At 38.1% G+C, this 26,490-nt stretch overlaps 1 protein-coding gene across 1 annotated transcript in view; it reads left to right on the top strand.

The window, feature by feature from the left end:
• Positions 1-665: 665 nt before the first annotated feature.
• The window catches only part of LOC103146930 (E3 ubiquitin-protein ligase RNF152-like), a 37,575-nt gene continuing 11,750 nt past the window's right edge, over positions 666-26,490 (top strand). Inside the window, exon 1 of the mRNA XM_007565037.2 lies at positions 666-1,129. The gene's annotated coding sequence lies outside the window, so the exon portion shown is untranslated. The remainder of the gene's footprint in view (positions 1,130-26,490) is intronic.

Below are 26,490 nucleotides of genomic sequence, written 5' to 3'. Positions count from 1 at the left end.
TGAGGTAAACACTACCTCAGTTTTGCTTAAAATATATTATTTTCTTACACTAACAGGTTATGAATAAAGCATTTACACCTTTGCACTGAAGAGATTGTAATCAGCCAGAGGAACGTATTTTTACGTTTTTTAACAAACTACATTACATCAATTATGACTGTAATTTAACACCTTGAAATTGGGCCTCTGTCTCTTTAAGAAGCTCCTGCTCTTTCTGAAGCTCCGCCTTCAGGAAGTCATCCCAACATGTCTCCTCCACTGAGCAGCAGCTCCTTATAATGAGCTCAGCAGTTCATTATAAGGTGTTTGCTAATTGCTGCTGGCTAGTCTGAAGGAGCTGAGTGGGGGAGGAGCTTCGTCTTGAAGACGGGGCTTGGCCCATCTAGCTGAATGGTTGCCAAGGAGATTAAAGGATTTCTGAAACATGCATGAAATAATCAAATCAGCTCTCCAGGAATGTTGTTGGTGAGGGAATAGCATTAGAAAATTATGTAAATCTAAAAAATAAATAAATAAATAAAAATAATAATTTTTAAAAAATCGATTTTAAATAATACTGAACCTTTAAATTCACTTGTTTTTATCTACAACTTAAAAGAAGAAAATATTTCAGTGTTTAACAGACATATATAAGGGTCCGGTTTTGGGGTGAGCTACCTTTTTGATTTGGATGCACCTGAATCAGAGCTGAAACTAGGTCATTATTCACGGCTGTTTTCAGATGGAAACCTTAAATTTGAGCAGCGAGACCCGCTCTGAAGCATGCAGTTCCTCAACGCCCCATGGACATTTCTTCCTTTTCCATCCAGCCTGCCAGCCTCCGGAGCGCAGCGGTGCAGCAGGGGTCCAGGCTGCCCGCCGGAGCCGCTCTCAGCTCCGCCCGCTTCCTGTCTCCGTCCGCAGACGCGTTTTAGCGCATTAAACCCGGCGGCACAAACAGGAGGAGTGGAAGCAGTGGGAGGGCTCTCTGCTGTGTTGTTGTGATTTTTTCTCCCCTATCCTCTCCTTGTGGGTGGAAAACACTGGTGAGGAGCCACGCCGCCCACTAAACAAGCCCAAACGCGCACCAACTGGTTCCCAACCCGGAGCGGAGCCCCGACACACGGCCGGCTGGACGGACCAGAGGACGGTGAGTGCTCATGTGTTCACATTTTATCCGGAATCTCAACAAACAAGTTGTCTCTGCGTCGTTTTGCACCCAACGTGACATTTAGTGGTTTTGTCTGCAGACTTTTGCATGTGCATCCTGTTTATTTGCTGCCACGCAGCGCGGTGGTTACACTCCAGATATTAAGATGCATTGGGACGCAGTTTTAATCTCTTTGTTTCGCTGCTTTCAGGCTCCTCATAACCTCAGGTCCTCTGACCATGTTTCCACCCTGATTGTGGCTTTGATAAGCTTCATCTCTCTTCCGCCACTTTGCAGACGCCTTCCCCTTTTAAGACAATCAGCTTTTTGTTGTAAAATTGATTTAGATTGGTTATTTCTTATACGTTTATGCCACAGGGAATATCTGCGATGCTTATCTTAAGATATAAAAGCTTATTTAATGTGAAATCTGCTCATATCTTGGTTTCTGGATCTTCTTCCTGATATCTCTTTGGCCCCTTTAACAGCTGCCGGACTCCATCCAATATTTAAGACACTTTAATTCTCAGTCAGAGTAATAGGCTGCAGGATTAGTGTGTTCTGATGAGTTTGAGCCCATTTCGGTCCTTGTTCTACAAGCTGTAAACCTTTACTGCTTGGTGAGCACTTTCCCTCTTCCCTGGGTTTTCTTTGTGTCCCTCTGTGGAGGCGACAGTCAGCAGGTTGCTCTCTATCAGATGGAGCAGTTGCTCGGTTGTTTGGACAAGATGTGCTGTTTGAAGATTCAGGTCAGTGGCGCAAAAAGTGCGGATGCGCTATATGCGACGAATAAGGGCGCCATGCTAGAGGGGGCGCCACAATATGGCAGAATAATTAGTTCTAGTTGGCATTTTATGTATTTGTTCAATCCAGATAAAGAATTTAGCTTTTGATTTCCTACCAATGTCTCTTTATCCCTTCAGCAGTGGGAATGTTATACTTACCTCTTAGCCTTTTATTCCTATTTTCATAATTTTGTCTCAAATTTCAAGCTTTGCACAACCACAGAATTTGAAGCTAAAGCTATTTTTTTCTGCAAAATAGTTCAAATTTAATCAGGTTAGTTGGAGAGCATCTTCAACAAGACTTTCTAAGTATTGTTACAGATTCCCCTATTGAATTTTAGTTTAGACTTTGACTAGGACATCTAACAGATGAATATAATTTGATATGAACCATCTGTTGTATCTCTGGTTGCATGTTTAGGGTGGGTGTGTTGCTGGAAGGTGAACCTCCACCCCAATTTCAAGTCTTCTGCAGCCTTAAGGTTGATTCATACGAGGCTGGTTTAGTTTACTTTAACTGAACTCCAGTCTGTTTGTGGAGCTGTGAACTCTGGTCAGCCTACAACTCTAGGTCTCGGTTTGGTTGTAGTGAGCTCCGATGTGGTTTGAATGCATTTGTGAACGCCACCCGGACTGGCAGCTGCTTCAAAAGCAGGAAGTGGACTACAGTGCAGGGCATTCTGGGTAAATACAGGAAATGGCTTGTGGTTTTTTACCAAACACAAAAGGAGAAATCCTCCAACCACTAAAATCTAGCTCTACTCCATTTTTGTTTGCATTTTAAGAAGGAAATTGTGCTCAGTGTCTTCTTCAGAGGTTTTCATGTTTCCTTCAGCGGTTCTTGGTGCAGCGCCCCCACAGGCGAGGAGGGGAACAGGTTTTTCAAAGGGTGTTTTTGATTTGACTCAGTGCAGTGAGAAAACAAACTGCAGCTTCTGAAAATGTAACAAATGTTACAACTTGGGTCCCAAATCAAACTGAGTCTGCTTGGCTACCAGGTGGAAAAAAATATTCTTACAGGATATTTTCTCTTACCTCCATGTGGGTTTAGTGTATAATAAAGTGGCTGCTTTAGTTTTATATGCAGCCTGCAAATTTTCATTCTGGTCTCGTCTGAGCAGAGGACGTTCTTTTATGTGTTTGCTATGGCAAGTCTTCAGTCAGAATTTCATCTGCATTGTGACTGAGGTTAATTTACAAACTTGTGAACTCTAGTTACTAAATAGGTCATTTTAATAATTTTACCTTGTTTTTTCTCGGAACAAGTGGTGATAAGACAATAAATTTAGTAGTTTACAGTGAAAAGTATGAAAAAGTCTTAAGGATCTAAAAATGTCTGTAGCGATGAATCATGATTAATCAATAATTGTCAACTAATTTAGTAATCCATTAATTGTTAACTGGACTTTACAAACCTAAAAAGCAATTTTTCTGAAAGAACAACCCATTCAGACCAGTAAGTAATCCAAAACTGTACAAAAAATATTAACATTTTGGACTTAAGATGAAAAAAATCCCATTAAAAAGTAGTTTTAGCTTCACATTTTTCAAATTCAGTTAAAAAAAAAATCACCTATTAAGCACCTTTTGCTGTCCAATTATTAATCAGTTAATCAAAAAAATATTCAACAGTATCGTATATTGATTTTAGGAGGATTTTTTAGCTGCATCATTTGCTATCAAGCATTCACTGAAGGAATGGTGTTACTGCATTTTTGCAACAAAATGTTTCTTTTCTTACTTAAAAAATAATTGATTTACTTATTTAGTTGCATCTTTTAATTTATGTCTAATACCTCATAAAAAATTGTTGTTTAATTGAAAACCAGCAGAATGTGCCCATTTTTGTCTGATTAATTGATTAATCGTCAGAATAATTGATTAATTGTTAGTCATAAGGTGTTTTTGTAAAGAAATGCAACATTTGAGCTCCAACATCAGGCTGATAAAGAAGCTGTTGTACTGAATTTACTTTTAAAGTTTTTTGCTCTTTGTTGCTCTCAGTTGGACCTAATGGATTCCACTTCACATCAACACCATTTACCTGCTTCAGTACTCTGTTATCGGTGATCAATAATCTATAGGAGAAATCTGCTATTACACAGAGTCTTTGTTTCCAAATGAACTTCCTAATTTTCCTTAACATCATGATTCTGCTAGAAAACACAAGCAACTTGCAGTAGATTTGGATGTAGATTTTTGCAAACCTCATCCAGGCTCTTCCTTTATTTTCACGTCGGTCTCCGAAACGCTCCTGATTATGCAGATCTACGGGATTCTGAACCCTCAGGAGGAATATGTCTCTTAATATCGCCCACACTTAAAGGTATTTGCTTTATCTCACTGCTGCCTGACTTGTGTGAGGAGCCAGAGGATGTAAAGACAAACATTGCTTTTAAATTTTATTAAGGAGCCGAGCTGAAGATGCATTTGCTGCTTTAAATCTAAGGTTAACCTGTCTTGGCATCTTACCCACCTGTGTTTCTGTTTTTGTTTGTTTTCTGTCTCTGTTGGATAATGAGGAAGATTCAGTTTTACTGTGGTAGAAAAAAACAAGATTTTAGCTTCTGAAATTGTATTACACTGAAAAATATATTACTGTTTAATGAGATTAATTGTGATTAATCGATTATTCAAATAATCGTCAACTAATTTAGCAAACGATTAATAGTTAACCAAGGTGTTCAGACTCAAATAAGGTTATTTATTAAACAAACAACACATTCAGAGCAGCAGGTAAGCCAAAAATGTACAAATACTTTTTGTAAATAAAATAAAAGTTCTTTCTTTGTATGTGAATCTGTTCACATTTAACAGGATGAATAAAAAATAAGCAGAATGATGCAATTTTTTACTCTGATTCATCGATTACTGTGACGATTAATTGATTAACAATTAGAATAATCAATTACCAAAATAATCGTCAGCTGCAGCTCTTTTATTGTTTATTTATTTTATTTTAAGCCTATTTACAATCCATTTGAAGTTTAATGTAACGTTATGAAAATGGTTAGCCTGTAATGCTAACGAAACGGGATGCATCAGTACAATCCACGCAGAAATGACAACAGGCATGTCAGCAAAAGTTTTTATTTAATGCTCAGGCTGTCCGTCCACACGGATGTGGCGTCTTGGAAGACCAGAAATTATACGTATTAATTGCCATTGTAGATAAAAATCAGGAGTAAATTTCCATTTAAAAAACTCAGAAATGTTGAGATTAATCTTAGAAATTTTCTAGCAAAGAGTGAAAATTTCTAAGATCCAAAAGTTTAACATTTTTGAGGAAAAAAATCTCAGAAAAGTTGTAGAAAAAAAAAAAAATTTGAGCTCGTAAAGAAAACATTTTCAACTTTTGGAGATTTTCTGAGTTTCAAAATATTTTTAGTTATTTTTTTTATTTATTTATTTACTTTTAGAGCTCAGTGATTTCCAAATTGTTTCTGGAAAATTTCTGACAATCTAAAAATTATTGCTTCCTGTTTTTGTCACTGTTGACTGTGTGCTGTGTTTATTTGACTTTGTATTTTCGTGTTTTTATGATTTAATGCATTTTGAACTGCCTTGTTGCTGAAATGTGCTACACAAATACACTTGATTGATTGATTGATTGATTGATTGATTGATTGGCCCTAATACGCCATCGTATGAAACACAACCTGACTCATTAATTCTTTATTTTGTATTTGTTTTAGCCACCATGTCATTTTAAATTACCACTACATCGTTGTTGTCTGGAAGTGCTACAGCGCCACCACTTGGCGTGGTGGACCTTCTACACCATTTGAGTGCATTTTTAGTTAAAACTGTGTTTCTGTGTGAACAAAAGCTGCAGGAAGGTTTTTTTATGTCTGATTTCCAGTTGAATTTGTCAGGATTTAGTTTCTGCCCTCTGCTGCTTGTTGCATTAACCTTTCTGGGTCTTCAGTTCGCTCCTCCTTGCTCGCCATACATCATTTCCTGATTTATTTCGTCCCTGTTTTACAGAAGTCTTCCTCCTTGTCCTCCTCCTCAGTCTCCTTCATTAATTTCTCCTCTCCCAGGATGCTGGCAGGTCCACTTCCACCTTCCTCTGGTGATTCATTTGCATCTCGGCTCCACACGGCTGCCCAAGTGTTTTCTGGGAGTCAGGTGGCTAATTGGTTCCCATCTGTTGGGAGAAAACGGCCTTTACGGTTTCTTGGGTGATTTCTGTCAAGAGTTTTTAGCATATTGATTGAGTTTGTTTCCTCTCTACCGAGATTTAGTCCCATTTCTCCCTGGAGTGTTTATCTTTTTTCCTGTTTTAGTTAAAGGTTTGAACATCCATCCATTTTCTTCCCTAGTGGGTCAGGAAAGGTTTGGACATTTCTTGGTTATTTCACAGCGTCTTAAGTTTCTCTTATCTAAGTTGTTGCTCGCGTGTTTTTATGGTTGTTTTGAGCTTACGAGAGCATAAAAGACTCGTACTTTCCCTCCGCTATGTTTAATAATTTCACAATCCTTATCTGTGCTGTGAGTTTCGCTCTGTGTGAAGATAAGGCTGAGAGAAGGAAGTTGTTTAGTCTCGCTCAAACCCAGCAGACCAAAACAGGAAGTGACAGGAAACCCTGAGTCGGTGCATGTGCAGCAGACAGCCAGTCAGAATGACTACAGAAAAGTCATCATGACGGATGTTATATGAGAAAGTCAATATTTACAGTGTTGACTCTTAGCTTTGCAGAACAACTCATGCTTGTTGAAAATTTTCATATTTTACCTTGTCACAACGTCAACTGTCAGTGTGTGCTGTCTGCTAGAGAGGTGGAGGATCGATTATTCTGACGATTAATCAATTAATCGGATTAAAAATTGGCCTTTTTAAAAACAATGTGAGAAATACCTTAAAGTTTGCTAATAAACAAATGATTAAATTCTGTATTTAAATAACTTTATTGCCAATAATGCGATCATGTAGCACTCGCTTAGTAAATCTGAACCAGGTGAAGCTTTAACTGCTTTGCAAGGAGATTTGGGTGAAACGTATTTACAGACAAAAGTGTTTTTATCTTAAATGCAAAATGTAAATGCTTTAAACTTCTCCCGCTGAGGTGAACATGTCCTGGCATCTGATCCACCCGTGTTTCTGAGGAAGATTCAGACTCACTCTGGTAGAAGAAAACAAGATTTTGACTTCAGAAATTGAAAAACATATTACTGTTTAATCAGATTAATCGCGATTAATTGATTGTTGACGTAATCGTCAACTAATTTAGCTACTGATTAATTGTTAACTGGATACACAGACTCAAAAAAAGGCAATCTTTTGAAAGACCAACATATTGAAAGCAGTAGTTAAGCCAAAACTCTACCAAAAATACAGACATTTTGTATTTAAAATAAAAATCCCTTCTTTGTTTGTAAATCTGTTCTACCCATAAGGTGACAGTTTTAGCTTCACATGGTTCAAATCCTGTAAATGCAAAATGTATATTTTTCTAGAGTTTTGGCTTAACTACTGCTGTTGTTTTTTCTGTCTGTTAACGATTAATCGATTACTAAATTAGTTGACGATTAATCGTTTCAGTCATATCTGCATGTAACTTTGCTCCCAACTATTCAACCATTCAGCTGCTTTTTAATAACTTTGGTTAAGAATTTTTTTTTTGCAGTTTTCCAGTTTTTTATGGAATAATTGTATTGACACTGGAACTGGACGATATTTTAAATATCCAGAATAAATAAACAAAACATCAGAAAAAACTAATAAAATGAATTATAAATGAAACTGTCCTGCATGGAAAAGGCAAGTTGAGACCAAAACACCAGACTGAAGAGTTTTATCATCCAGGTTTTGATTGGGAAAAGAAAATTGATAAATCAGACAGATAGAAACGATTGAATTTGTTTTAACTTATCATTCAATTAATCAATTAATTGCTTTATTGTTACGGACTGAACTGAAATGGACAAAATCAAACTGTAACAAACCTTACAAATGGAAAGAATTTATAATGTAAAACAAATAATAAAACATAGAATTAGACTGTCAATATCAGGACCGATACAGATATTGATATCGGATCGGTTCATCTCTGAATTCAAGACATTTGTGCTAGAAACTAGACTAAAATTACTTGGTAAGACTTTGTGTTTTTGCAGTGTAACGTCTTTGTTCAGCTTTACATTCCCAACTTCTCCCCTCTAACGGATTGTGAAAGCAAGGTAAATGATTTGCCTCCGACAATACGCCACGCATTAGCCCTCACCATTCGTCACTGTTTACAATCCACCCAGCAAGCGGAAAATAACGGCATCCATCATCAGCAGAGACGCTTCCCTCTAAACAACAGGGCCACCGGGAGCGACGGTGATGGATTCAGATTGGATCCTTTTCAGGAATTCCTCGTCACAGGTTCCCTGCGTTCATCAGAAACAGTCATTAAGGCCCGGTGGATGCGGCTCTGCATACTTAGGATTACAGAGGCTGGATGGAGAGCCGGGAGCAGGAATGAGAAAACAGCAGCAACAAATCCCCGTATGAAGACGCTGGAGCTGCCTTTCAGAGGCTGTTGGTGCATTTTTACAGGAAGTGTCTCCGTTTTTGAGAGTTTTTTTCTGCCACTATAAACCTCGTCTTTACCTCATTGTTCCACGTTTCTGGCTCTCCCTCATGGGAAATTAAATTTATCCAAGTAATGCAGCGCTGAGTTTCAGTCTCTCTGTGGATCACAGAAGGTCAGCTGGACAGCACAAATATTTCACTTTTTTTTGCAAATAAAAACCTGAAAAGTGTGGCGTGCATTTGAGTGAATACTCACCTTTCACTGCAGTTTTAACTGGCAGATGTTCAGTGATTTTTAAACTTACTTTGTTTTTCTTTGCAAGAACAAAATATTACCAGGTATTTTTGTTTAGTTTCTAGTGCAAATATCTTCATACTCTTGAAATAAGACAAAACTAACTTACAAGTAACTTTTCAGAAAGATATAGGAGCTTGTTTTAAGTCAATAATTTCTTAATATTGATACAAAAAATGCTAGTTCAACTGCCAGATTATTTCACTTACAACAATAAATTTTCCCATGTTATAAGTGAAATAATCTGCCAGTTTAAATCATTATTTATTTAAAACAAGCAAACATCTTGCTAAAAAATTACTTGTAAGTTAGTTTTGTTTTATTTCAAGTGTAATATCTAGCAATGTGACAATAAAACAGCTTAAATTTTAGCACATGCTGAGTTATTGTTTTTTAAAATCATTTTTTTTTCTGTTTGGTTGATGAAATCACTGAATCCTTCATTAGAAGATGATTCTGTTTGCAGTTACCATGGAGCGATTTAATAAGGCATTCATAAACGTTTCCCAAAATGTCTGAGCGAAGGCGGCGCTTCCAGAGTCACAGTCTAATGATCCGGGGATGATTGACGATCGGTCTGAAGGTGTGTGTCGCTAAGCAGCGGGATCAGCTGATGATCCATGGGATTTATATCTGAGCCAGGTGTGAACGCTGATTGATGTTTGGTATTTCAGACTGCGTTAGAAAGCCTGTGAAGGTCTTCATCATACAACATGGCCCTGCAGTCGTTCACTTGGCCTCTTGACCTTTAATGGACTGCAAACGCTCACCACTTAGCTTCGCTTTACAGGTCTGAGCAAATTCTGACCATCTGCTTCATGGTTTAGACAAAAGTTCATCTTCCTCGTCATGTCACAGTTTGATCGGGCATCAACTAGACACCTGACCTACTTATCTTTTATTCCAACATCTGGAGCTGTCTGCCTCGCCGCAGCGGCGCACACAGGCCTTCATTATTTATCACGACTTCCCACAGTCGGTTACAGCTGCTCTTCATGAAATCATCAGAGAAAATGACTGCAGCAGCAGCACATCACGGCTTTTATGGAAGCAAACACAAGCACTTTTTCATAATCGTTTGATCCGCAACGTATGATGGCATATTAGGGCCGCTGTAACCGGAAAACAAAAAGATGGGGTAAATTTCCATCAAAAATAATCATACATTGAAATTAATCCCAGAAATGTTCAGGAAAAACTCTGACATTTCAGAGTTTGAAAAATCGGAAATTTCCAAGAAGAAAAAAAACCCCTCAAGTTTTGAGATTAATATCAGTAATTTTCTAGAAAAAAACATGGAAATTTCTGAGAACAAAGTTGAAAATTTGCAAAAAAGAAAAAAAATCCTATATTTAAGGTCTCATCTCCTTAAATGATAAATCATTTAAATGATAAATCATTTAAGGAGATAAATTTCCTCAATTTCTTTTAGAATTTTTTTTCTACAAAAAACCCTCATTTTCTAGAATAGAAAAAATTTGGAAATTTCTCATTTCAAAAAGTTGAAAATTTGCAAGAAAAAAACTTGTATAATTTCAGATTAATCTTGGAAATTTCCTCAAAAAAAAAAAAAAACCCTGTGGAGATTTCAAATTCACATTCTGGAAATTTTTGACATTTGAAATTCATTAATTTCCATGTTTTCGCAAGAAAATTTCTGAGATCTTATAATTAAATATAATTTTCTCGTAAGTCTTTGACATCTTTTCAAACAGACATTTCTGTTTTTTTTTTTTTTGTTTTGTTTTTTTAACAAATTTTTGACGCAACGACCTCCGAAATTTCCATGTTTCTTTTTGAATTTTTTTAGATTAATATCAAAATTTCTGAGTGAAAAGATTGGAAGTGGGTTTTGGGGAACAATAATTAAATTTGGGTCGCATTTCCCTACTGTAGCCCAAGTTACATAATCTGACCCGTAACCAACAGATCGGATCATTTTGTCAAACGGCTCTGGAGTTTCATTGTCGTCTGTCTTGATGCTAGCTGGCGGCGCTGGAGCTCTCCATTATCCACTCACTATATTAAAAACTTTACTCCTAACAATGTTTTCACTGGAAAAACTCTCTTTATGGTTAAACTTTAGAAAACTGGCTAAAAATACAGCCTTTCACATGTGGTTTTATTTGATAGATATTACTAATTCTTCCAAACCTGTTTGGCTGTTAGCCTGTGAATCCATTACAAAATTGATCCATTTATTTTCAGCAAAAATATGCAACTCCAAATCCCTGTAATGACCTCAGCATTGCAGCCTGATAACAACGGTGAACTGGAACAATCCCAGCTCTGTTAACAACAATGCCTCAAAACTGAACATTATGTCTCAGTAGGGAGCTTTGCATTAAATTGTGGTTATGTCACAGTGGAAAGAGTTGTGGAAATCATTGTTTATATTTCAGGATGACCTCAGCTTTTCTGGGAGGACGTTTTGTAGAAAAGTATGAGTCACAGCACACCTGCTGTCACTGCTGCTGCTTCATTTTCAGCGTTGGAGAGCAGGAACCCAGAGGGGTGTGGTGTGACAGAGGTGAGCCGCAGCGAGGTGGAAGTGAGGATGAGTAATCAGGAAAAGTTTAGACGAAGGGCAGATGAAAGGCAGACAAGCTCTTTGACTTTTATTTAAATTTATTTGAAGCACAGCATAAAATCTGAATATCTGGATGTCAGGTTTTCTGATGTTTTTGAGATTGTCATCTTTGGAAATGTTATTTTTTGTACAGAATTCTCTAATTTTGCTTTTTACTTTTGTATTTTTGTTCAATGTGATCAATAAACCTCGTCTTTATTTTCTGTTTGAATATCAGTTATTTTTGTTTTGTATATGTTTTTTATTTGCTAAAGATATTTGGAATATTATGTTTTTGTGTATTTGGCTCACTAGCTTTGTTTAAAGATACTTAGCTTTGTTTCTATTTATATAGCTAGTTTTGTTGCTAGCTAGATTTCTAGCTTTGTTGCTAGCTGACTAGCTAAAAGTAATAGTTCAGATTATTCCACATATTACAAAATATTTTTTCCATGTTACGAGTGAAATGATCTGCCAGTGGATCGAGTATTTTTTCCTCAATATTTATTGACTTGAAACAAACTGAAAGATTACTTGTAAGTTAGTTTATCTTATTTCTAAGATATTTTCACTAGAAACTAGAACAAAAATAGTTTTTTGAAATCTGTTTTTAACTTTTCTTGTTTGGTATTTACATGTTTCTTGTACGTCTGTAAAGCTGATGTACAAGATACATCCACTAACATCACGACAAAGCCACTTTTGCCCATTAGGGGTTAATTTTTGCTTCATAAAAACGTTGTGATTGGACGCTGGAAAAGACTATTGTTGTGCTAAAAGGAGTTAGCTTATCAGCAAAGCTATTCAAGCCTACAATAGCATCTCAATGCTAAACATGTAGCATCAGCACATACAGTAATTTAGTAGGATTAAGTCTTAGAATTGAAAATGTTGCTTATTTGGTCAACATTGTCACAAAATGTGTGATTACTTGTAGACACTATACTTATATTTATGTATATCAGTGCTGTTATTCTCCTCCCTTCTACTACTTGTCTTTTATTTCACCACTTCATATTTCCAGCCGTGTCTTTGTGAGCTTTGTCCATTTGCACCATAATAAAGACGTAGTGTCTCTGGATTTACCGCCGCTCAGCGCTGCCAGTGATTCTGTCCCCTGCTGTCAGATTTATACACTTGGCATTCGTTCCACAGATCATTGCTGGACATAAAACAAGCGATGGGTAGCGAGGATGTAAGAGGAGATGAATAATTTTTCTTTTTTCTTTTTCATTTTCATCCGGAACATGATTGCTGCATGTATAGCAGATTTAAAAAGCAGTTTTCCTAACAGCGATCCTTCAGTTGTGTGTCTTTCTCGGCACTGAAGAGGTTTTTCTGACTTTGCCTTTGTTGTTTTTGCTCTACTTGGTATTTGGTCTGAATCGGCACCAAGAGGATGACAAACTGGGCCGTGCTGCGTCCCCTTCTGCTACATTAGGCGCCTCAGTGGCTGTGGATTTCCATGGAGGCCGGCGCTGTCTCGCCAAGCACCTTGCTGGCGGGGAGGTTGACGGCAGCATGTGGCACCAGTTGACCCCTTTGAGATGCTTTAATTAACCCACACACAAAGAGAAACACACAGATTCAGCTACATGTGCAGAAAACCTTTAACGAGGACGCACTGAAAAACTGAGCCGATATCTGATATTATTTTACTGAGTGTTGTAGGGCTGAGCAACAAATCGATTTCATAGTTTTCATAGTTCAGAGTGATGTCAGCGCGCCAAGGGCAACCATTTATTTGGCAAGCTTGTTTTACAGCTTCTGTTTATCACACTTTGAATTCAGGAATATGTCAAAATATAACAGTCAGGCTCAGATTTCATTTTTTAATTGTGAAAATGAATTCAGAATTACGGAAGAGGATCAGTGTCACTAAAAAAAACATAATTCAGACTTTTTATTTCAAAATAAATCAAAATTCATTTTAATTTATTTGATTAAAGTTGAATTTAATAATTGACTTTTTCTCAGGATTTTGACTCTCTGAATCCAGATTTTTTTTCTCATAATTAACTTTATTCTCAGAATTTTGATTTTCTCAGAATTCTCACTTTTTTCTCAGAATTCTGATTTTTTTTTTACAGAAATTTTATTCTCAGAATTTTGAGAAAAAAGTCAAAATTCTTTATTTTTTTTACCCTAACTCTTTCCCATGCATAAAGAGATAATATCAGGAGAATGAATTAGTAATTTTCAGATAATTTAACATAAAAAATTTAAGATTTTTTTTAGTTAAACTGACTTTTTTCTTGTAATTTTAAGGCGTTCTTTTCATTTTTCTCTTGATTGAAGTGAACCAACACCTAACCAGATGAAAGTGCAGCTAATATTGTCATCCATCAACATTTCCATCTGTTTTCCAGACGTCACCGTTTGCTGTTTATCTTCGGTATTTGATGTCTCGCTCCTCCTCGTTCCTCTTTGCAGCTTTTCTCAACCCCCCGTTTGTTTGAAGGACTTTTCAGCTGTTTGCTGAGCTCTCATGACTGCATGCAGAGCATAATCCTCAGATCTGGATCTGAAGCACATTTCACATCCACATCAAACCCGGTTGTCTAAGTTAAAGCGCTAAACTTCTCATTGATGTCTCATAAACTCCATCCTGTCCGTCTCTCTGGGTGTTCCTCCACTTCCTCGTTCGTCTTTGTCTTAATGGGACAGCTGATTGTTTTCCTCCTTGTGAGCATGTTTCCACACAATTTGAATTAATTGGATTGTAAATTGATCCCACTTTGGAGCTCAGATCCTGGAAGCCGGAGCATCGGCTGCATACAGCAGTTTAATCTGAATGCTAAATGTTATTAAAAGCCTCCTCTGCTTCCTCCGTGTAGGACAGTGTGTACCTGGTAATGAGAAAAGAGCCCCACGGGCCTGTTGCACTCATTGTGCGCCAGCATGGTATAATTCAGTAATTAATTGCCTTAGTGCCTGGATGGCGCTGTAATGGTTGGGAGATAAATAACACGACCTGCTGGTTCTGGTCCATACGAGGATTTCCGAACCTAAAAGGAAAGAAGCGTCAGGCTGTAATGTTTTTATAATGAGAAGAAAAGCTGCAGGCCAGTGACGCACAAATTCAGTTTGAAATAAATCACTGTCTGAATTTAAGTTCAAAGATGATTTGAGTTATTGATCAGTTTTTTGTTTTGCCTGAAGTCATTTCATGCAAACTGGAGAGAAAATCCGGAAAAGAAGAATTGGTAAACACACATATGACGACTCGGCGAAAAAATGGCAACATCTCAATTACAACTGAAACGATTAATCTGATCAGTTATGATTAATCGGCTATTTATGTAACTGTAAACTACTTTAGAAGTCAATTAATCATCAGAATAAGCAATTAAAGACTAAACCAATTTAAAAGTAACATTTTAGTAAGATATAGGAGTTTGTTTTAGGTCAATAATGTCTTAATATTGATAAAAAGTTTTAGTTCCACTGGCTGATTATTTCACTGATAAAATGGGAAAAATGTCTTATTATAAGTAGAAATAATCTGACAGTAGAACTAATACTTTTTCATCAATATTAAGACATTATTGACTTAAAACATTCTCATATTTCTTGCTATAAAGTTGCTTGTAAGTTGGTTGTCTTATTCCAAGTGTACTAAGATATTTACACCAAACTGAACCAAAGTATTTGGTCAGATTTTGTGTTTTTGCAGTGAAGTGGTCGTGAGTTTCCACCTTCCAATAAGTTGCCTGAGGAAAACAAACAAAGCCAGGAAAGTGAGTCATGACGCACCTACAGACCGGCCGAACAGCAAGTAACTGTTTCTATTGGACCGAACGCCGACCCGTCTTTGGTCATAACAGGATGTAACGATGGCCGACCCATTCAGGCCCAAACCTGGACCGTCTGAGCCAAGAACTATTGTTCTGCCTCCCAGGCTGATGGATGTCAGTAACTGTTTCTCATTTTCTCTTTACTGCGTGATGCGCTGCTTCTTTTAGCCTGCTTCGTGTTTTCAGACAGGTTCTGACAGGCACTGGGCTTTGGGTGCCAACACTGAATCAAAAACAGTTTTGAGTACTTTCTTGTACTCACTCAGGTTATCTTTGACTGACGTTAGGATTTTTATTATTTTTTTAAAGGGGATATATTATTCAAAATTTATATTTTGCACATTTTTGTACTTCCCTTTAGGTTTCTACTGTTTCTAAAAACAGCCCAAATGCTTTAAAAACTTTTTTTTTTTTTGACAAAATGTCATGAGGTGTGGTTGGTGGTGGTGAGAATGAGCACAGGGACCCAGCTTGAGATGAAGATGATTAATTTAATGAAGAGAAAATCTCAAAAACAGTCTGGAGCGGAAACACAGAGGCTCAGCACCGGTAGCACCTGAATTCAACAAAGACTGACACGACGAGCTAAAGCCAACACAGGACTTCACAGTTCAACTGTGCCGGCAGACGAACTATCATTAGACAAGGACCCGACAAGAGACAAAGACAACAGGTGGACTTAAATACGCAGGGAGGGTAATCGGGGAATGAGACACACCTGGGAAGCAATCAACAGGGAAGACAGGACAGGAACAGGACTAAACACAGAAAACCTCAAAAATAACTGCACAAAACACACAGATCACAACACAAAAAGTTAATGCTTTTTGGTGCCATTATCTAGTTACTTTTGCACCATTACCTAGCAACACCAGCCAAGGACTGCCCCGTTACCTAGCAACCAGAGTTCCAGCACGTTTGGTCAGTTGGTTTTATGCGCTGTGCAATGGCTGCTGGAAGAGAAAAGTCCAGTGGTTTCTGGACTTACCATCCAGAAACCACTTGCTGCATTTTTGTTTGTGCAGCTGGTTCCACTTCTGCTTTTCAAAGATGTACGGTTGTATAATTGCGCATCTGTTTGCAGCTGTTTTCATGCATGAGTGTAAACATTGAGTTCATTCTGAAATCAACTGACTGGAATCTTATCTAAGAATGACTTTGTGCAAAAAATGAACATGTTTTATATAGACAAATCCCAACCTGTTCAAGGAAGCACATTAGATCACCTTTAAATCTAGAACAGTTATCAGCTGGAGTGTGCAGGTGATGTTTTTGATTTATTTGCAGGCGTTTCGTTTTTTTTTTTTTTTTTTTTGTTGCTACTTTGCCGTTTCTCTTTGAGACTCCCGATAACCCTTTAATTTCGTCGCACTGATACATTTTCCGGTCCGGGCCGTGTCTGAATTTGCTCTGACAGAATTTTAAATGTCACCCATCTGAATCCTGCTCTCCCATTGTACATCTCTATTCTGCTCATCCCGCCCGCCGTGCTTCCACAGCGGCTGCTCTGCGGAGCGGCGGACGTTCCTCACAATGGAGATGACAGGATAAAAAGAGAAAGAGAGGGGCGAAGAATGAGTGAAGAGGCAGAGGAGAATGGGAGGAGATGTGAAAAGGCCATGGAAGGAGGATAAGCCACCGCGTCTCTGTTGTCTTGACATTTCTCTCTGTCTCCCCTGAGAATGAAAACCCAGATATAAATGTTCCAGACTGATGATGGAGTAGAGGAGGAGGAAGAGGCGGAAAGGTGGGGCTCCGTCAGTTTTAGTTGAAGTCACTGTGCGATCCGTTTTCATACGTTGTTCTCATGTGACGTCACACTTCCAGGAACTTTGTAGCTGACAGCCATCTTGGTAGGTATCTGTAACTAACTGTCATGACAGTTGCTATGGGGTTGCTATGACAACAATAAACAATCCACATTCTGGGTCTGATAGTTTCGTTGTTATGACTTTCTCTTGTACTTTGTCAAGACTTTCAATATCAATTTAATTTTGTTGGTCCCAAAGTCAGGGTTCATCTGCACTTGCCTACCAAGATGGCGGTTCGGCGGTGTGGATCACTTCCTGTTACGACCAAGTATTGAAATACTTCCAGGGAGGGCCCTTTTTTCATTTTGAATGTAATTATAATTGCAGAAATAGTGTATGATTTAAAAATAATAGCAAGAAAAAGATAAATGGTTTTAACGTATTTTTCTAGACTGCTAAATATTTAGATTGTAAACGAAATATTTAATTTTGAGCTTAATATTTGGTTTCAAACTAAGTATTTTTATCTAAATGTGTAGATTTCTAACTACATATTTTATTTGAAGTTAAATATTTAGCTCTAAATTAGATATTTTGCTAACTAGACATTTAGTTCCAAACATTGAATTTTCAAACTAAATATTTATTTTCCAAACAAAGATTTTAATAGAAAAACTCAGTATGTAGCTTTCTAATTAAATATTCAGTTTGAAAGTTAAATATTTTAAATATTTTTCTCCAAATTAAATATTTAGTTTGAAACTGTGACATTTATAAATATATGAATAACATGTTAAATATGACTTTGAAAAATAAACGCCCATTTTTATATGACTGTTTAAAGTAAATTATTGCTATTCACTGTTTTTTCTGTTTATCTTTATGAACATTATGCTTCTGCAGAAGGTCAAGCAGTGACACAAAGACATGAATATTGAATTATTGAATATTATATTCATGTCTAGCAGTGAGGGATGTAATTAAAGGGTTTCGGCGTCAGCGGTTTGCGCCGGACTAATTTGTTTAAGCGCTGAATCCGCCGCTGACGTTGCCACTGTCGTGGCGGCAGCTGTTGCCGGTCGCTATGGCAACAGGAGGGTCCCACAGGTCTCCGCGTTAATGTAACAGCGCTCCCGGAGTGAACCGCATTTATATTCAGCAGTTTGCAGCAGGTGCTGTTTATCCTCACCTGCTGGATGGCGCAGGAAGTCGGGCGGCCGTCTGCAGCAGGTATCTTCCTGCTCCGTTTTAAATTACCGCTCTGCTGATGAAGAATGGGGCTGACCTTTACCGCCCGCCGGGACAGCCGGCGGGACACTCCGCCTTTTTATTTTATAAAAGCTGCGGCCGCGTTTTGAAGAGTTCCTGCTTCTGGAAAAGTCTGGAAGGAAGTTAAAGTTCTGCTCAGGTCGGGATGAAAAGAGGAAAGAAATGAGAGAAAGAAAAATATTTAGATTTTAAGAATTTATTCTGTCTGTCGAACATCCATCCATCCATCCATCCTCATGTTTTATCATTTCAATGCTGATGACATTCATCTTTACTTTTCTATTCATCCAGCTGAATATTCAGTTTTCCTCATATGAACTGTTTCAGTGGGTTGAATTAACGTTCCTCTGGTTTCTGTCTGAACTGTCGTCCTAACTGCTGAAGCCTTTTGACCTAATTTAGGTTTTAACAGTTTTTTCCTCTTCCTGCTGTTTCAAGCAGCAGATTTATCTTTTTTACCTTCTTTCTGTCATAATGTGTGGATTTAAAGTGGACCTAAATACACCAGGCCGACGTGTTTTAGTGGATTTTAATAAAATAATGAAAAAAAGAAAATCATGGAGATCACAGGGAGCCAGAGCAGAACAAAAAACTCACAGGAACCAGGGCAGAGGGAGAGTACACAGCAGAATCTAACAGAGTAGGGTAATAACTAGTTACATTTACATCACTTTTTTGTAAAAAATTACTTTTAGGAGTATTTTTACTATGCTGTACTTTCTATTTTTACTTGAGTAATGTTATGAAGTATCGCTTACGTTACTTGAGCAAATTTTCTGGATCAAAAACAAAGTTTTTTATCGAAAGAAACAGATTTGCAAACATTTTCTTTTACCTGATTTTATTTTTTTGCTACTTATATGAATTATTGTAATTTTTAAAATACCTAAATTTACACTTAACTTTATATTTTGGTCCATCTGATGATATAATTTCTAAATCTTAAGTAATTGATCATTTGATCAGTTGCTCAGTAACTGAGTAGACTTTTTACCAAATATGTTTTTACTCTTACGGCTAATTTTTGCATTTACTTGAGTAAAATCTTTGGGTTCTCTGCCCACCTCTGGAATCCAACACTAGAGAATAACTATGGATCATAATTAAACTAGAGGAACAAAGAATAACTAGACACAAGAAATAAACATAATAAACTAGAATCACTAAGGAAGGACTGAACTAAAGTAAAAGTAAGAAAATAAGCGAAGGAATACTGAATGAACAAACCTCAAACCAGCTCCGGATCCGAACAGTTTAAGATTTTACTGCAGGTTATCAAACCTCTTCCCAGATCAGTCTAGAAGAAAACCGTCCAGTTTACTGTAAGTGGAATAACTTCCACTCCTCCCTCTTATTATTCAGCCTCTCTGCAGCGTTTAGCGCAGCAGCTGCGCTGTGTCAGACTGCTGCTTTTGGGATTGGTTTTCTCTGCGTGGCGCTCGATAAGCAGCACAGCTTTATCTGCATCCAGAGGCCAAACCTCGGCGTGTTTTGGGACCGGTCCTGCAGCTCTGCCTCCACCCGGACGGCCGCTGATAATCTCCGCTCCTCAGGTGGCCTGGCTGGAGCTGCCGGATCCAAACAAGCCCCCCTCCTCACTTCCATTCTCACTTTGCTCGCCGAATAAACGACGTTCCGCTTTGATGCTTTAAAAAAGAAACTCCAGATGGTGAGCAGCCGATAACCAGGGAAGGTGGCCACGCATTTTACACTCAATCTATAAATTGTTTTGATCGTTTTCCTAAGTTTTTTTTTTTTTTTTTCAGGGTTTTTCAGGATTCTCAGGCCTGTCATAAAAAATCAGTTAATCACGTGATAAATTAAAACAAGCTCAATAATTTCCATCTGTATGATTTATAATTTTTCTCCTTTTGTATCAAAAAATTGGATGACAAAATTCTCGATGTTCTTTCTGGTCAGGGGACAGTAAACGCATCCTAAGACTCTGGCATTCACCCGATGGCGTATTGGCAGCCCTGACGGATCGCCAGAATGTCTTCCTGTCTCTAAAATAAACGGCAGAGCTTCGGTAGATGTGGTAGTTCAGTGTCGGAGCGCTCGCTCGTTCCTCCACCAGTTAGATCAAACTCAACACCAAAATGGAAAAAGAAGGAAAAACGAGACCAGCGTTCACTAAATCAGAGGGATTTGTGGCTTGACTCCATTTTGGATCGATATTCAGGCAGTTTGAACTCGTTTTTTAAAGCTCTTTTAATAAATAAAATCAGGCCTTTAGTACATCTTTAACTGTACTTTTTTATAAGACATAAGTAGTTTTCTCTGTTTTCTGATGACCCTGGGACACCCAGACAAAGAAAACATGAAAAATAATAAATTAAAGGTGACCTGTTCCACTATACAAAACATGTTCAGTACATTTTGGAAAAAATAATTCGTAGATAATGAGATTTTAGTCTATTTTTATCTCCTGTCAGAATTAGCTGTTTTAGAGACTACTGTCACTAAAACAGTTAAATCATTCAGATTTAAAGTGGCAGTAGTCACTGGCCACACCTACTAACTCAACATTTACACTGTGAAAATGGCTCCAAACAGACGTGCAATTATACAACCGTATGGCTTTGAAAAGCAGAAGTGGAGCCTTCTGCATAACCAACCAAAATGCAGCAAGTGGTTTCTGGATGGATTGACAACAAAACTCTTATCTTTTTCAGCAGCCATTGTACAGTGGTAAAACCAGCTGACCAAACATTCTGGAACTGCTGTAGTTGCTAGGTAACGGGTGGAACTCTGCTGTGGTTGCTAGGTAACAGAAGTGCCTGCTGAGTTGTGACGTTACTTTCCGGAGGTTTTTGAAACGTCTCGTTTTCCAAACACCAAAAAAACATTTTCTTATTGCCAACTGGGTGTTTTTTTTAATCTTTTGTATTTTTTTTTTAAAGTTCTTGGACTGTTTTTAGAAGAAATAGAGATCAAAATGGAAGTATAAAAACTTGCAAAATGTGAATTTTGTACAATATATTCTATTTAACTGCTATTATTTTGTAGAAATAAGTTTTCACTTTGAAATAAAAGGGCTTTAAGAAAATGTATTTTTAAATTCCCAATTTCCTCAATCATGATTGATTCCTAAAAGAAACAAAAAGGCTAAGATATCCAAGGTGCTGAATACTTTTTATAGGAACAATTTTTAACAAACAGGAGCCTGCTGGGGTGATAAACAGTCTCTGGTTTTATTTTAGCTCTACAGAGTGTAAAGTAAATGTGGCTGTGTGTGTCTCCATGTGTCCCTCCACCTAAAAGCTTGATCCGTGTTTTGATGCTGTCGGATTTATCGCCGCCCTGGTGACTGAAAGGCATCTGTTGTCCTGACACTCGATGCCAAGCAGCTGATTTATGACCTCTGTAGCGCCGACTCTCCCATCTGTTTGTATTCGAGGAGTTTTTTTTACGCGCTCGGATGATTTGCAGCTTTTCGGATCAACCCCAGTAAAACAGCTGATTTCCTGGAGGCGGTTCGCCGCTCCTTTCCCTCCGTGTGCCAGGCGCTCCTCTTCCTTTATCTCGTCCTGGCATTGATTAACTCTGCGGGCGTCTTCGGAGCTTGTTAGTCTGTCAATTTTCTCACCAACTGCTGGAGTCATTAACATTTAGGGTTACTGTGCAAAAATGCCTCAGCAGGTGTTCCTGCTGCTCATTCCTCTCTGCACACCTGTGCTGCTGTCAGATATGGAAGTGTGACGGAAAGATGCAAGAAAAACAAAACAAGCCTGGAGCCGCTGCAGCTGCTGCTAGTAAACTCCTAACTTTAAAGTTACGGTGGGTAAATAATTTCCACATTACGGGTGGATGATATGGACTTATTTTGTGGTACTATTAGGCTGTTTTTAGGTAACTGTATGGTTCTGACTGCATTACACAGAAATAACCACACAAATATAGATACTGCACTGGAAAAACATTCCTGTTGTTGGTATTTGTTGATAGTTATGGATACTTTCATTGAAAAAACAGTGGAGAAAATGGTAAAACATCATTTTTGGAATTTATTGTGACAAAGATAAACACAAAATCTTTTCAAGTATTTTTATCTACTTTCTAGTCCAAATATCTTCATGCACTTGAAATAAGACAAACTAACTTGTTAGCAAGTTTTCACCAAGACATTGGAGCTTGTTTTCAGCAAATAATTTCTAAATCATTGGTTATATTTGTGTTTTTACAGTGTAACACTTATAAAACTTCCAGCTGGTAATAAGCAAACAGTGACTAAATGATGAGTTTGGTTTTCTGTGAAGCACAAAGTGAATAAAACTCTGTAAAATCTTCCCGTTGTGCGCTCACGGTGCCTGGTATCTGCGGGTTGCAGGGCGAAGCGTCGTGTTTCCGCTGCAGCGCTGACGCCTTTCAGGGAAGCTTCCTGCAGCGACGCAGCGGCTGGCAGACTATTGTGAGGCGGTTCCATTAGAGATACCTTGAAAGCATGCGAGCAAATGTAGCCGTGTTTGGCCTCCAGAGATGTTTCTGAAGGTCAGACATGTCAGCTGTGTTTGCACAGTGTTTGTGTGTTTAATGTTTGACATTTCTTTCTTTGTCCGGCTCTCTCGGCGGCGCAGCTCTTGTCTCGTGTGCAAAGAGCTTCAAAGAGAGATGATGCTGCAGGCGGATAATCACAGGTTCGTCTGGGACGCCGTCCCTGTGGTGACTGCTCAGGTGGAAGTGGAGGAAGAGAGAGAAACCGGACTTACAGCACAAAAATTAGCCAATAAAACGTCTGGTTTTATGCAACTGATCTTTTGTCACAAAGTATTTTTTTCAGTTTCTATTGCAAATATCTTATTGCACTTGAAATAAGACAAAACTAACTTAGAAGTAACTTTTCAGGAGGAAATGTGAGCTTTTTATAAGTCAGCAATTCCTTAATGTTAATAAAAAAAAGTTCTGGTTCCACTGGCTGATTATTTCACCATATAAAAAAACATTTTTCTGTGTTATAAGTTAAATAATCTGCCAGGGAAGCTGGTGCTTTTTCTTCAACATTTACCATTACTAAATTAGTTGACAGTGATTTTAGCAATCATTCAATCACAATTAATCTGATTATTTCAGCCCTTAAATATATTCACTAGAAAACAAGCAAAGCATCACATCTCAGAAGCAGGAAGTGACTGATTTTCACTTTCTGAATCATGATTGATTTCTCTCTCTGAAGCTGCTGATTAATGCGTTTGGTTCAGCTGCGCTCTGAAGCCATCAGTTACATTTAACTCTAATTAAACGGGTCGTTAGGGAAACTGACAGCGTGAGCAGCTGAGCTTTATTCAGTTTGAAATGTCTCAGGAAGTTTCTGTTGTTTTGTTGTCTTACAGCTCAGGATGTGGAGATGTTGGTGCAAATTAATTGGAAATAACTGATAATTTGGAGGTTTAAGCTCTAAAACTGGTTGTTCAACCTGACAATCATTCTGAGGATCAGAGCCACAAAAAAACCTGAATATAATTCTGACATCAATCTCAGAATTTTGACTTTAACTTCAGAATCCTGGTTTCAAACTCATGATTCTGACTTTATTCACAGAATTTGGACTTTCTCAGAATTATTTTTTTTCTCAGAATTCTGATTTTATCTGCAATTTATTTGCAGAATTTTTACTTTTTTCTCAGAATTCTTACTTTAATTGCAGAATTCTGACTCTGAACTCAGAATTCTGTCTTGAATTGTAGAATTCTGACTTTTTTCACAGAAGATTAAAGCCAGAATTCTGAGAATAAAGTCAAAAATATATCGTTTAATTTAGTGGCCCTAACTGCCTTCCATACTTTTCCGTCATAATTCCTGAGTGAGAAGACGCAGACTGCATCTTGCATCCTGTCCTTCTTGGATTAAGGTGGGATTAAGCGCAGCAGATGACCTGGACACGCTGACGGCCGCCACCTGATGCCGCGGCATCAACTCGCCGTCCGGCTTTAATCCTGACAAATCGCCGCCCGGCTCCTCTGCTCAATCCCTTCTTATCTGCCTCGCCTGCAGATTCTGCAATCCATATCCTCCACAGCAGGGCTCGTTATCTAAAGCGAGCGTTGATGGGGTACGCTTGATTTCCCCTCTGCGTGAGCTGGCGTGGGGCGGGAGGCGGGCGGGGCGGTTTCTGTGTGACGCGGGTCCCGGAGGTGAGCAGCTTCTGCTTCAGGTGTTCATGCAGGTAAGGAAGAGCAGCATGAACACCTGGATGACTGTCAGCACAGACAGACCATCAGCAGGAGGGAAAACATGCAGAAATATGAAAGATGGTCACCATGGCAACGGTTGGCCTGAAAAATTAGACTTTCAAGTTAAAATGATCTTCAGTTTATTCTAAACTCTAGAAAAGATTTATACGGTTTTAATAAATACCCATTTCTGCATTCTTCCTTCCTTCCTTCCTTCCTTGCTTCCTTGCTTCCTTCCTTCCTTGCTTCCTTCTTTCTTTCCTTCCTTCCCTTACCAAAATATAACACTAAAACTACCACTATAACTCATATAAACTAAACATTTAATTAGTAATAAATAATAATAAAAACTGGCAAACAAAAAGTCACAATGAAATAAAACTAAACTATTATAAACCCCAAACTGCTGTAAACTCTGATATTTATTTGTGTTTTGTTGGTTTTATCCATGAATGACCGTCTGATGTTTTAGTTTCCGGTCTGCGGTGAGTCCTGATGGATTCGTCGTGAGTCGGAGTTTCATGCCGATCAGTTTATCGACCCAAATCTGCCTCATTCGTCCCCGGTGAAATATTCCTCTGTTTGGGCGACGCTCCCATCCTCGGAGCTGTCGCTCACGCTAACAGAGATAAACGGGGGAAGAGTAATGATGGCGTGAAAACAGCTGACAGGAACATGGCAGCCATTTTGTCTGAGTCTGATCTGCACAGGAAGTCCTGACCTCATAGTTTCCTTCGCTTTTCTCTGACGATTTTTCCAGAAGCTTAATGTTCGTTTTAAAACATATTTTATAGATCAGATGATCAGAGTTTGTTCCTTCAGATGTTTCTGCATCATTTCTGCTGCGGCTCTGTTCACAGGAAAATTATCTAATTTGTTTCAACTCAAAGGATTTAGGATTGTAAACCAACCAACCAACCAACCAACCAACCAACCAACCAAAAACCAACCAACCAACCAACCAACCAAAAACCAACCAACCAACCAACCAACCAACCAACCAACCAATGTTCCTCCTAACCAACCAACCAACCAATGTTCCTCCTAACCAACCAACCAACCAACCAACCAACCAACCAAAAACCAACCAACCAATGTTCCTCCTAACCAACCAACCAACCAACCAACCAACCATCATTTATTCTGCCTACTAAATCTAATTTAATGCCAAAATATGATTTGTTTATATTTATCTCTTTACTTTGCCGAAAGCGAAGTAAAGAAATATATGTGGATTTGGTCAAATAAGAAAATGTACTTTACTGATTGAAGATGTATCCCATGTGGATGTTTCATTGAGAAATAAAGATGTAGTAGCTGCAATAATATACAAGCAATTAATATTTTTTGTAACTGTTGATGCAAACTATTGAATTTTCAGGCCAAAGTCTTGACAGTTTAATAATCCGTGACTTTCCAGGTGTCAGACGAATGTTGCTTTACTCCTATAGATTCTTTTAATCAATTTCCTTTGCTGGTGACTCTTGGAAAAAATGCAGCTTCTGTTTGAAATGACATTTGATTCAAAATGGAAGACAGAGATGATGGCGGCCGTCACAAAGGGACGCAAAGACAGGGAGGGAAATTATGAAAAACACAAAAGACGTCGTCTAAAGATCGAAGGCGGAGGAACATTACTGTGATCCTGAATAATCACAAAATCAATCAGCAGACCATAATCTAGAACAACACGTAGCATGAAATGATTCAGTGACCTCAGAGGGAAAGTAGGACAATCAGAGAGACGGAGAGAAAACAACCTGGCTTGAAATGGATCAGAAACAAAGAAAAAGTTATAAAACAAAAACAACTTCAAGGGAAAAAAATGACAAAACGATGAGATGCAAAATCTCTGTCCATCCATCCATCCATCCATCCATCCATCCATCCATCCATCCATCCATCCATCCATCCATCCATCCATCCATCCATATATTTGAGTTGGACCTTTGGAACAAAGTAGGAAATAAAACTGAGATTAAATTGTTATCCCTCTGGTTCCTGTGTAAAGCATTTCTTCTTCTGGACTGAATTTGTTTTTGATGTTACTGGTTTCTCTGGTTGTTTTGATGGTTTCTCTGGTTGTTTTGATGGTTTCTCTGGTTGTTTTGATGTTACTGGTTTCTCTGGTTGTTTTGATGGTTTCTCTGGTTGTTTTGATGGTTTCTCTGGTTGTTTTGCTGTTACTGGTTTCTCTGGTTG

The sequence above is a fragment of the Poecilia formosa genome, unplaced genomic scaffold, assembly GCF_000485575.1.
Source record: "Poecilia formosa unplaced genomic scaffold, Poecilia_formosa-5.1.2 Scaffold171, whole genome shotgun sequence".
NCBI classification, from domain to species: Eukaryota; Metazoa; Chordata; class Actinopteri; order Cyprinodontiformes; family Poeciliidae; genus Poecilia; species Poecilia formosa.
This window is presented reverse-complemented; position numbering and strand designations above follow the sequence as displayed.